The following is an 11,203-nucleotide window of genomic DNA, read 5'->3' on the forward strand; positions in this document are numbered from 1 at the left end:
AAAATTTATGATTTTATGCTATTTAAGACTATACACAAAGAAATTTTTGTTTTTTGTGACTACGTTGTGTGAATGCAAATGTAGCATATAGAACTGATGGCTGAATTAAGACATGTACAAGTGCACTCCACCATGCATGTGCACACACACATATGTGCGTATCATGTTTGTGATGCTAAAAACTGTTTTATAGTATTAGGAAAGTAAAATTTAAAAGATATCCATAGGCATAAATCATTCAAATATGTCTTCTGAATGACCAGATGGACTCTACATTGTACAGAGAAAGAAAAATGATTCATTGGAAACATCAAAATCAACACATTTCTGAACAAAGTCAAAATAAACTCTAAATTTTTAAAAAATCTTAAAAGGTTCAAGAGGTCTTCCTCATCTGGATCTCATCACTCAGAAAACTCAGTACTATTCAGAAAATAATAGGATCCAGGAGACCAGGGTTCTAATTGTCATTTTACCATTATTTCACTTTGTCACTTAAAACAAATCAATTAACTTATCTAAATCTTAGGTACTTCCTCTTTAAAATTACAAAATAAATTAGATGGTTTCTATAGTTGCCGCTAGCTCTAAGAGTCTATGATTCTGATTACACTATGGCTTGAGACCAAAAATCTTTAGAGAAGGATGAGAGGCTTTTGCTTAACGATGCTATGACCTTTATTAATGATATTTCCACAAACCTAAGGGGGCAAAATCTTGAAGGCAGTAGAATGAATAGCTTACACTTACCCCAGAGAGCTGCATGGTTCATTTTCTCATTTCATTCAGGGCTCTTTTGAAATATTCCCTCATCAAAAAGGCCTGTCCTGAATGCCCCATATAACCACCTACCCATCATTCTCTGCACATTGTCCTATTTTATTTTTCTTTCTACACTGTTTGCCACAAGATATTTCACATTTTGGATGTTTATAATCCCCCACTAATAAAAACTCCATGACATCAGTTTTGTTTTGCTTTGTTTTGTTTTTAATTCATAGGGGTGCTTCCAGTAGAATGATCTCTAGCATACAGAAGGTGCTCAGTGGAGTTTCTTGACTGAATGATTGATGCTTTCAACATTCAGTAGATCCGTATGACTAGATCACAGACATGCTGACCCTGGGTAGAGGAAAATGAGGTTGGAAAAGTAAGCTGGAACATGGTTATGGAATGGTTGTCATAACATTTAAGTCAGGGTTATCCAATAGAACCTTCTATGATGATAGAAATATTCTACATCAGTGCTGCTCAATTCAGTACTCACTAGCTACATGTGGCTTTTAGGTATTTGAAAATAGGCTACTATGATTTAGAAATTCAATTTCTTTTATTTATTTTTAATTAAGTTTACATTTAAATTTAACACATTGACTGCCACACTAGAAAAAAAAAGTTTTTCCTTGGTGCCATGGTGTTTTGCTACAAAAATAGAATAAAAATTCAAAACAAAATAATCTTTTCTAATTTAATAAAAATTTTTTTATTTTTTATTGTTTTCTGTATGTGAGTTACATGCAACTTGAAAAATAGTTCACACGGCTCCCAAGGTGCAGAGATGTGTGAGTAACACATGCTTCAGGGGGCCCTGGGCTCAAAACTAGCATGAGTTAAATACAACTCACGTGGCAGTTAATGTGTTAAATAAATAGATATATATGGCTATATATAGCTAGTGTAGGCTGTATTGAACTGTGCAGGTTCTAAGGAATTTAAAACTTACTTCAAAAGCAATGGAAAGACATGAGAGGTTCTGTAGTGGAAAAAATAATGTGATAAGAACTATATTTTTGAAAAGTGATACTGAAAGTAATGTTTAGAATGAATTGGAGTTGAGAGAAATCGGAAAGCTAAATGGCCGGAGAGAAAGTGGAAAAATCTGGATGTTAGGAACTGAGGACCTGAACTAGGGCAGTGACATTATGAATGAAAGGAGTAGAAGTGATTGGGATACATCACAGAGGCAAAATCCATGGGACTTATGTGTTTTTATTTTACTATGACCTTATGTTTGCTGCTAATAGATGATTAGATAGATAACAGTATCACTAACAAAAGAACCCAAGTAGTGGAGCAAAACCATGCTAGTGTCAATAGAAATTCACTGATTAAAAATTCAGCAACATCACCATGTATACCATAAATACGTACAATCATGAGTCAATTAAAAAAATTAAATAAAGAAAAATATAATTCAGCTCATTTTAAATAATTTTTAAATTCAGGTGCCTAAATCTCAATTATAATCCCAAAACTAGAAGCATTAATTAAAAAAAAAAGAAAAAGCTTTATTTGCTTTCCAATTTGGTCAAAAAACAAGTCGGCGGCAACATCTGCAACCAATTCAAAATTGACATTAAATTGGGGCTGTTTCTAAGGCATAACATCATATATGTGTGTTTGTGTGTGTTTATATATACATATATAAACACACACACACACACACACACAATTTGAAAAACAATTGAAGATGGTATCAAGTAAGCCCATTGTGTTGCTCTTTCTGAGAAAACCACCTGGGACAAGCAGGAACACGCTCTCTTGTTTTTAATGGGGGGAAATACATTTTTATTTTAAATTTACTTTTAAACAGTGAAACCCTTTCTATCACAACACAAGGAAGACTTCTCCCATACTGGCAACTGTTTTTATATGGTTGGCAGGTTTCAATGGGTCTGAACATGAATAAAATCCAACTACTTCACAGGATGAAAAGCTCATGAACTTCCGCTTTTAAAAATTAAGTAGAAAATAACTGTCAGATGCAAGAAAGCCAAAGGGTGATTTAATATTTCATCAACAAAGAAGCCTTGACCCTTATTTGCACTATTAAAATCTTAATATGACAAAGTCATATAATGGGACATTTAGAATTTAAAAGCAAATAAAATTCCTTGGCAGACTGAGGATTTTTTGCCATCTGTATCTTAAAGTAGGAGGAAACATAGTCTGTGTTCAGGCTCTGTAATAAGCATATTAAAGTCAAAGGTGGAGCTATATATCCCAAAGTAAGTAAAAAAGAAAAGAAATGCCTGCAGGGCTCATGTTCTGAGTAAAACTGTCTATATTTTGAGAAATTCCACTCTCTATAGACTTCTGCTAATGATTACAACAGCAGGAGATGGAGCCAACAAGACTCCAAGTAAATTGAAAAGCATGAATTTAAGAGAACACTCCAACACCCATTAGAATGATACAGACTTACTTCGATTTCAATCTGTATCAACTAGTAGGACGTGCATTTGGACAATAACTGTACGTCCTCAAAGCATTATTCATTTGAGAGATTGACACATAAAAGCCACCCTCTCTATTGTTCTTATGAAAAAGATGTGGTTATAATTATAAACAAAAGTAATCATTTTAAAGAAGCCTATGTATACTAGAATTTCAAATCTAAAACTACTGAAAATTTTCAAAATGAGAAATGATAATATTAATATTAATAAAAATAAATCATAGGTAGGAACATGTATAAAAGATGGCTTACTTCTTAATGGTAAATACTAGTCTGACAGGTTAAGTATTATTTTGAATACCCAAATTTTCACTAAAATTCATTATATGGATATTATAATCTCTAATAATTAACTATAATAAAGTGTCCGTAGCCCTATGCTAGAATGCAAAGGGAGTTAGAAAAATTTTACTGCTGTGAGCATATTTATCCAAAAGTTCTGTATTAATCCAGATATTTTTAAAATTTTTCTCAAAAATTTTATCTGTTCATCACAATATTTTCACCTTTTTATAAGTAGGGTCAAAAGATCAATATGACCATTTTTTTTTTTTTTTTTGTACTTTCCTAGCCCATCTCATAACTTCACAGATAACTTAGGTTAGAGCTAATGGAAGAGTGTGGAATCACTGAATATGCTTTTAAAAAATAACTTCTGAGACAGAAGGTTGCAACTTGCCTATTATAAACAAGATTTTAAAAGCAATGAAATTTATATATTCTAAAACTATTATTAGCTTAACTGGAATCTTCCTATGAGTAAACTTTCAAAAAGGTAATCACAGTCAAATGGCATTGCAGACAAGGGGTAATAAACTTCCCTAACTTGATCTTTTTTTTTCTTTTCTTTGCCCATACTCCCCTTATTTCACCCATCTAGTATATATGCTAAAAAGCAAACAAGGAAGAAACAAAGTCTACTTACCTAAGCAAGTTGTCCTACAAAGACTCCCTATGCCTCACCACAAAATTCCCCAAATGGAAAGAAAATATATCACATTTAACCAACATGTACAACAAAAGGAATAACTTTCAAAAGGGCCATAAAAGCAAACAATTCTACTGGAATCTGGATAAGGAAAGAATGTTCACAGGGAGAAATTTGGATGTAGTTTAAATTAGAGCAGGGCTCTTTCATTTATTTTAGAATTGGTGATACAATTTAAAATAAGTGAGTTTGCCACTCTAATGTTTGAAATTATATTTAAGAGGAGACATCAAAGGAAAATGAAGAAAAGTCAGACTTCAGTTTATATTTCAGCCCTTAACTTCTTAGCTCACCCTTGAGTATGTTAACAACTCTGAGTGTCACAGGGTTCAATAAAATTATCATACTTATATGTTTTTATAGCTTTCATAAGATAAGTCATTGAAATATCATCCATAAAATATATGGTAAAGTGTAAATTTTTCACGCAGTCACATACCTCATATAAAGTATGAACAACATTGAAATCAGTTGGGGAAGTTGTTTATGCAAGCACTATCAAAGTAAACTAATTTCGAAGCAAATCTTTTAGCCATACTTAATGGATATCTAAGGCCCACCATGACAAATCTAAAAAGAAGAAAATGAGCAAATTAAGATTGGCCACGAACTTAACTTGAAAAAATTAGGCACAATAATCATACAACACACCTTAAAGTGACAGAATTGCTCCCACCAAACAAGACTTGATTACAACCTGAATATATTATCATTTCTTAAAAAAAGAATGTCTCAGTCAGAAAAAGGTTTCATTGGTGATAGATGGCCAAAAAAAGAACAATTACAAGTAGAAGCATTGGTACCAAATGGTAGAAAAGATTTTTTAAAAGCGCTAAAAAGAAAAAGATGAATAAAATTGACTAAATTTTAAAATAGAGAACTTCTGCCCATCAAAACACACACAAAAAAGAAAGCAAACACAACTACTACATGCGAGATAATATTTACAGTACTTGTGATCAACAACAAATTCCTATCTACAATTATATCATAAGAAGACAGACAAATTATACCATAAGAAGACAGAAAAGGCAGTCGAGTTGAAAAATGAGAAAAACAGCTGAACTGGCAAAAAAGTTTATGTAAGTACAAATCTAATAAATTTAGGAAAATATATCCAATTTCACTGGTAATTACAAAGATTTAAATTAAAACCACCATGGATCATACTGCACATCTATGAAATTAGCAGATAACTAAAATTTTAGCCAATATCACGTGCTATTAAATATGTAAGAGTAATGGGAACTTGCATAAACTACTGATGAGAGGTATATTCCTACAAATGCTTTGAAAAACTGTTCATCATCAACTAGTGAGCACATTTCTCACATAAAACTATACAGAGTTATACTGGGACAGATATACAAAAATGTTCACAGAAAATGTTTGTGATAGCCAAAAATAGAATTTAACACATCCAAGCAACAAAAGCAAAATGTATTGTTAAAGTTGTAAAAAAATAAACTACAGCCACCCTCATTGACATGTATGATTCTTAAGCATAACACAAAATGAAACATACAATTTTTTATTTATATAAAACGCAACTATATATAAAACTATATTATTTTACTATATGAGAGGTAAAATTTTGAAGAAAAGCAAGGAAGTAATTCTCAGAAAGTCAGGACAATTCCAGTGAACAGGAATGAAGTGAACCTAAAGGAAAACGGTGCAGCCTAGGAGTGCTGGGAATGTTTTATGTGTTGAAATGGGTGGTGACTATACAGGTGGTCCCGTTATAATTTTTAATCATGTTATATATTATGTATTATATATTTTTATACTTTTGTTATATTTTACAATCTAAAAACATGTTTTAAAAAATTCAGTCATGCCCATTGCAGGGAGTTGGATAGTGGTCCCCCAGAAGATACATCCACCTGGAATATCAGAATGCAATCTTATTTGGAATAATGGATTCTGCAGAATAATGGATCTGCAGATGAAATTAAGATAAGAATCTCCAAATGAGATCATCCTGGACTAAGGTGGGTCCTAAATCGGATGACAAGTTTCCTTATAAGAGATAGAAAAAGGCTGAGAAACAGGGAAGAAGGCCATGTGAAGATGGAGATAGAGACTGGAGTTACGCTGTCACATGCCAAGGAAAACCTTGAGCCACCAGAAGTTGGAGGAGGCAAGCAACGATTCTTGTCCAGAAACTTTGGAGGGAACTCAAACACCTTGTTTTTGGACTACTGGCCTTCACAACTGTGAAAAAAATAAGCTTCTGTTTTTGTTTTATTTTAAGCCACCAAATTTGTGGTTAATTTATAAAAGCAGCATTAGGAGACTAATACATGCATTTAGCAGACAATATGTCTTTAGATTTTGCTCTGTGGAGTTGGCTTCAGTTACAATTCTGAGTCAACTATTTATAAGCCTTGAACAATTCATAATACCTTTTAACCTCAGTTTTGTCATTTGTAAAATGAGACTAATGTTATCAACCTCAAAGTGTTGCATGAAAAGGTAAATAAGAGCATTAAAAGACCTCATACACTGGCACAGATTAAGGGCCCCAATAATTACATACATTTACATTCTCTCCCAACAGAGAGTAACAAATAATGGACTGTTCTTCAGGTAGGACCATCATATCAGGAGATGAATGCATTAGATAATTTTAGCTGATCCCATAAAAGACTGAATTAAATTAACTTGCCTTAGTCTCATTTCAGAACACCAAGCAACTGGTCCCAGCAGAGGCTTAACTATATGAAGTAGGAAGACTTCTCAAGTCACAGAGATCTTTAACATTCGGGTCTCTGTTAGTCATTTATCATTGTATTTAAATAGATAACTGCTACTGTATGTCAGTCTTGCACTGTTGGTTACAAGAAATGATACAAGAGAAAAAGAAATAATCTCAATATATTCAAAGAATCAGGTTCCTAAGCCAAAGCCTGGGTCATGAAAAATCCTTAAATGAAGAACTTTAGGAAAAAAAAAACTACTGGCCAGTCCCCAAGAAGAAACCAGACCCCTTTTCTATTTTGTGAACTTAGTTGAAACTCTAGTAGTATAATAGCATGAATCTAAAGAATAAAATCAATGTAGAAGTCCATGTTATCTTTTTCATATTAACAAAATTAATTCTAACAAAAACATTATCCTAGTTGTTATAATTATACTTTAAGTTTTAAATGATGAGAGACCAAGCAAAATTATAAAGAATAAAATGTAAAACTTAAATTGTAGTCAATCGGAGTAAAACTCCAATTCCTTTTTGTTAGGCAACTTTTATAGTTCAATGAACATTAGAAATATGAAATCTACTAATTAATGAATTAGTAAATATGATGATAAGCATTTTCTCTCTTTCTGGATTTTGTTTCCTCTTTTCCTCCCCTGTCACCCCTTCTTTCCAAGGCCTTCTCCCCACCATCACCTCATCCTCCCCTTCTCTCCTGTCCTGGCTCCCTCCTCTCACACTCCCACACTAGCACTGAGAACCCCTCGCCCCTAGAAGCACAGCTGCAAGACCTGAGCAGAAGGCTAAGACTGGGGCACTCTCTCTGCTGTGGCCCACACATGTAAGGAGTCCATAAAGGCTACTATATTCTGTTGAAGATGTCTAATAGTAACTCTACTCAAGAGATTCTAGAATCAGGAAAAAAAAAACTAGTATAAGAAACTGTAAATAAAGACAAGGTTGTATCTAAGCATGCAGGTAAGGAAGAAATTGAGAAAAAGGGTGAAGATACCATCAGTTTGCCTCAGCAGACACAGAGGTAAACATCAAATTATGGTCCTGCCAGAAAAAGAGCCAAGTCCAGTTCCAAGTTGAAGCTGGTACCCAGCCTGGTGTGAGGAGACCTCCACACCATTTGGTCATGGGCCACTAGAAGCACAGGATATAAATCGATTGCACATCAGTTGCCCCTCTGGCAAGGAAGAGAAAAAAATCCTCAAAAGAAGAACTCTCTGAACTGAAATGGAAGACAAGGACAAAAACAAAGTCCCAAAAAAGATGCTGTCTGTAGACCCCAGCCAAGAATATACGGACTGTACTAGAATTTCTTGTAAATTCCATGAAATTCTTGTAAATACACGGAAAAAGAACCCAAGGGATAGAGTGATAATGCTAAGATTAGAACAGGAACTTCTGAAATTTATTAATAACAATAACCAGTTTAAGAAACTCTCTAAGATGACCTCCTATCACCAAAAGCTATTACACTGGCTAGCTGTTGATTTGGGGATGGACCACAATGTTCATCAAACTGGAAAATCATCATCAACAAAACCAGTAACAAAAGAGTCCCCAAACAGAGGTTCTCAGGACACATATAGGATGAGAAGAATACAGAATTTCCACAGAGATTCATTTTCAAGAGAGATAATCCAGTCCAGATCGAGATTGTAACCAGATTGGCCAGATTTCTACATGACATCAGTGGGAAGCTCTAAGGGCTAAGCCACTTCTCAAGCAGCCAACAAAGCAGCACAGACAGTGAATTTGAATCCCTGGAGCCACAGCCCTGGATAATGTGACCCTCTGTCATCAAAGCCAGCAGCTTCGGTAGAATGTCTCTCCTCGACTGGTGATAGCATTGGGAGCAGTAAAGGTGGCAGTGCAGGAAGGATCTCCAGACCAGGTAAGGTGCTACGTGTTCCAGAAATGTGCAACCAGGTCACCTTATCCTTGTCTGTCTGGGGCCTTCTCCCCTGGCCTGACCAGCAGCAGCAATTCCTGCACCCCCACCCATGTTTCAGCAATAGCTACCTTGAATAATCACAAGATCTCACAGGCAAATGATTTCAGCAACTCCTTTAGAAAATGAAGCCTTAACAGTCAAGATTCACCTGAAGCTGCTGACCCATCCTCAGCCCTGTTGCAGACCCCACATATCTTTCAACATCCTCAGCAGACAAGCTCCATCATGGCACAGCCCCTCTCACCTCCAGCTGTTCCACCTCTAGCCTTCTCAGAAAGTTCCGCCACCCCAGGGCTACATGCAGCCCCCTCAACAGATCCATATTTCTTACTATTTCCTAGGCTAATAGCCTAATTACAACCAGCAAAATGGACCTCTTTCTCCTCTCCCCTCCCCCCACTGTCTCTCTCTGTGTCTCACCCCAGAGCCTACAGCTTCCATGTGGTCAACAGCTGCCTCAGTCCTCCCAGAAACCTTGTTTACAGCCTACAATGCCTGAGCAGGAGCAAGCGGCTCACCAAGGTTTGACTGGGGTCCAGCAGCCCCAGCCCCAGGACCTGCTCAGCATCCAGAAGAGTAGCATGGGGGGCCAGATGCAAGGTCTGGTAGTTCACTCCACTCCACTGTCTTCTTACCAAGTCCCAGTGGGTAATGACTTGCAAAATGTGGACCAACCACCTTCGAGCAACCCATGCTGGTCTCTGTGAGCTAGTCCATACAATGGTGCCTCCCAGCAGGGGGCATACCAGTATACTACAGCATGATCCCACTTCCTCTTGGTATGAGCCCTTCTGTGGGGTTTCTACAACCTCCTGGCTCTGAGCAGTATCAGATGCCTCCGTCTCCATCAACCTCCGTCCACCAGAGATGCCACAGCAGTACTAAGGAGTGCCACCTTCTGGACCAGGTGTGGAGATTAAGCAGCTGAATGTCTCTAATGGACAACAGTCCTTCTCTTTTCCCAGATTCTATCTACAGTCCTGTGAAGTCACTATAAATATTACAACACGGACCAGCAGAGGCAGAAGCCTGGAGACTTGTACAATCCTGACAGCCCCCAGGCCAAAATATGAATAAGCAGTAGACCCATCACATCTCTTCCTACTCAGTATCCATCACCCTCGCAAAGGGTGACAAGGGTCACATCCTCAGCAACTTCTACACAGATCTGGGTCCCCTGCTCATTTGCATACAGTTGCCCCAGCCTGGGGGTCCAACAGAGGGTGATGGGCTATCCTCCCTCTTGGGCCAGTCCATCTGTTTTCCCTTACTCTGTGGCCAGTCAACTTACATAATACAACAGGGAGAAATTGGACTGAAGCATTGAAACTGTGGCAAGAGACAAGTACTGAAATCTGCCTTCACTGACCTGGGACAGCAGACATTTGATCCAGTTTCCTGGTAAAATTGTTTTGAAATTTGTCACCATTAAAAAGGTATTTTTCCATTGAAAGCTTACTCATATATTCTTCATTCAAACTAAAACTATCTATTCACTTTCACTGAGCTCCTTAACTTCCTAGCAAAAAAAAAAAAAAAAAAAGGCAGTAAATTGGATGTAGAGTTAAGAATCAAGATTGAGATTCTGAGTTGATGAGTTGAGACAGGGGCCTAGGTATAATTCTCAGCTCTAGAATTTAGCAGCTCTGTGTCTTAATTTAAGTCATTTAACCTTTCAGGCCTAAGTTTTTGCACTTATGAAATGAAGATGATAATAGTACCCACAGCAAAGGGTTAGTGCACATAAAATCATTCAGTAGAGAATCACTACATAGCATCACTTAATAAATATTAATTGGTCAGCAGCCTCAGCACGTCTTCTATTTCTGATTCACCTCTTTCTGGTTTCACTTTATTCTCCCACAAATCCTAAACTTCTGAGCTACTGTCCTGTCTCTCTCATTTTTCATCCAAGCTTCTTGAAGGATTTGTCTCTACTTCTCTTTAGTTTGTCATCTGCATTCATTGCTCAACCTACAGAATTCTTATTTAAAAATAAGGCTTTAACATCCTTACTTTGGTTCATACATTAACACATATACACATCAAAATGCAATCTATGTGCCAGTGAATTTATAACTGGCAAGTGCATACTCCTTCTTCCATTCCCTTATTTTTATTTAAATATATACTGCCAGTTTTTAGCCTGTCAAGTTAACACACAGAATAAAAGACTACATTCCCAAGGCATCTCTGTAGCTTGGTGAAATATACCTAATTATGGCCAAAGAGATGTAAACAGAATGGTGCTGGAGGTCGGCTAAGTCTCTTTAAGATGGAAGGGAAATTGCCTTCTTCCTATCTTCTTCC

General features: G+C 36.3%; 2 pseudogenes; both read left to right on the forward strand.

Annotated features, from left to right (window-relative positions):
- The first annotated feature begins 7,805 nt into the window (after positions 1-7,805).
- On the forward strand, positions 7,806-8,645 carry LOC138398769 (R3H domain-containing protein 2 pseudogene; annotated as a pseudogene).
- Positions 8,646-8,651: 6 nt separating this feature from the next.
- On the forward strand, positions 8,652-10,298 carry LOC138398770 (R3H domain-containing protein 2 pseudogene; annotated as a pseudogene).
- The last annotated feature ends 905 nt before the right edge of the window (positions 10,299-11,203 follow it).

Source organism: Eulemur rufifrons, chromosome 18 (genome assembly GCF_041146395.1).
Source record: "Eulemur rufifrons isolate Redbay chromosome 18, OSU_ERuf_1, whole genome shotgun sequence".
Taxonomy (NCBI): domain Eukaryota; kingdom Metazoa; phylum Chordata; class Mammalia; order Primates; family Lemuridae; genus Eulemur; species Eulemur rufifrons.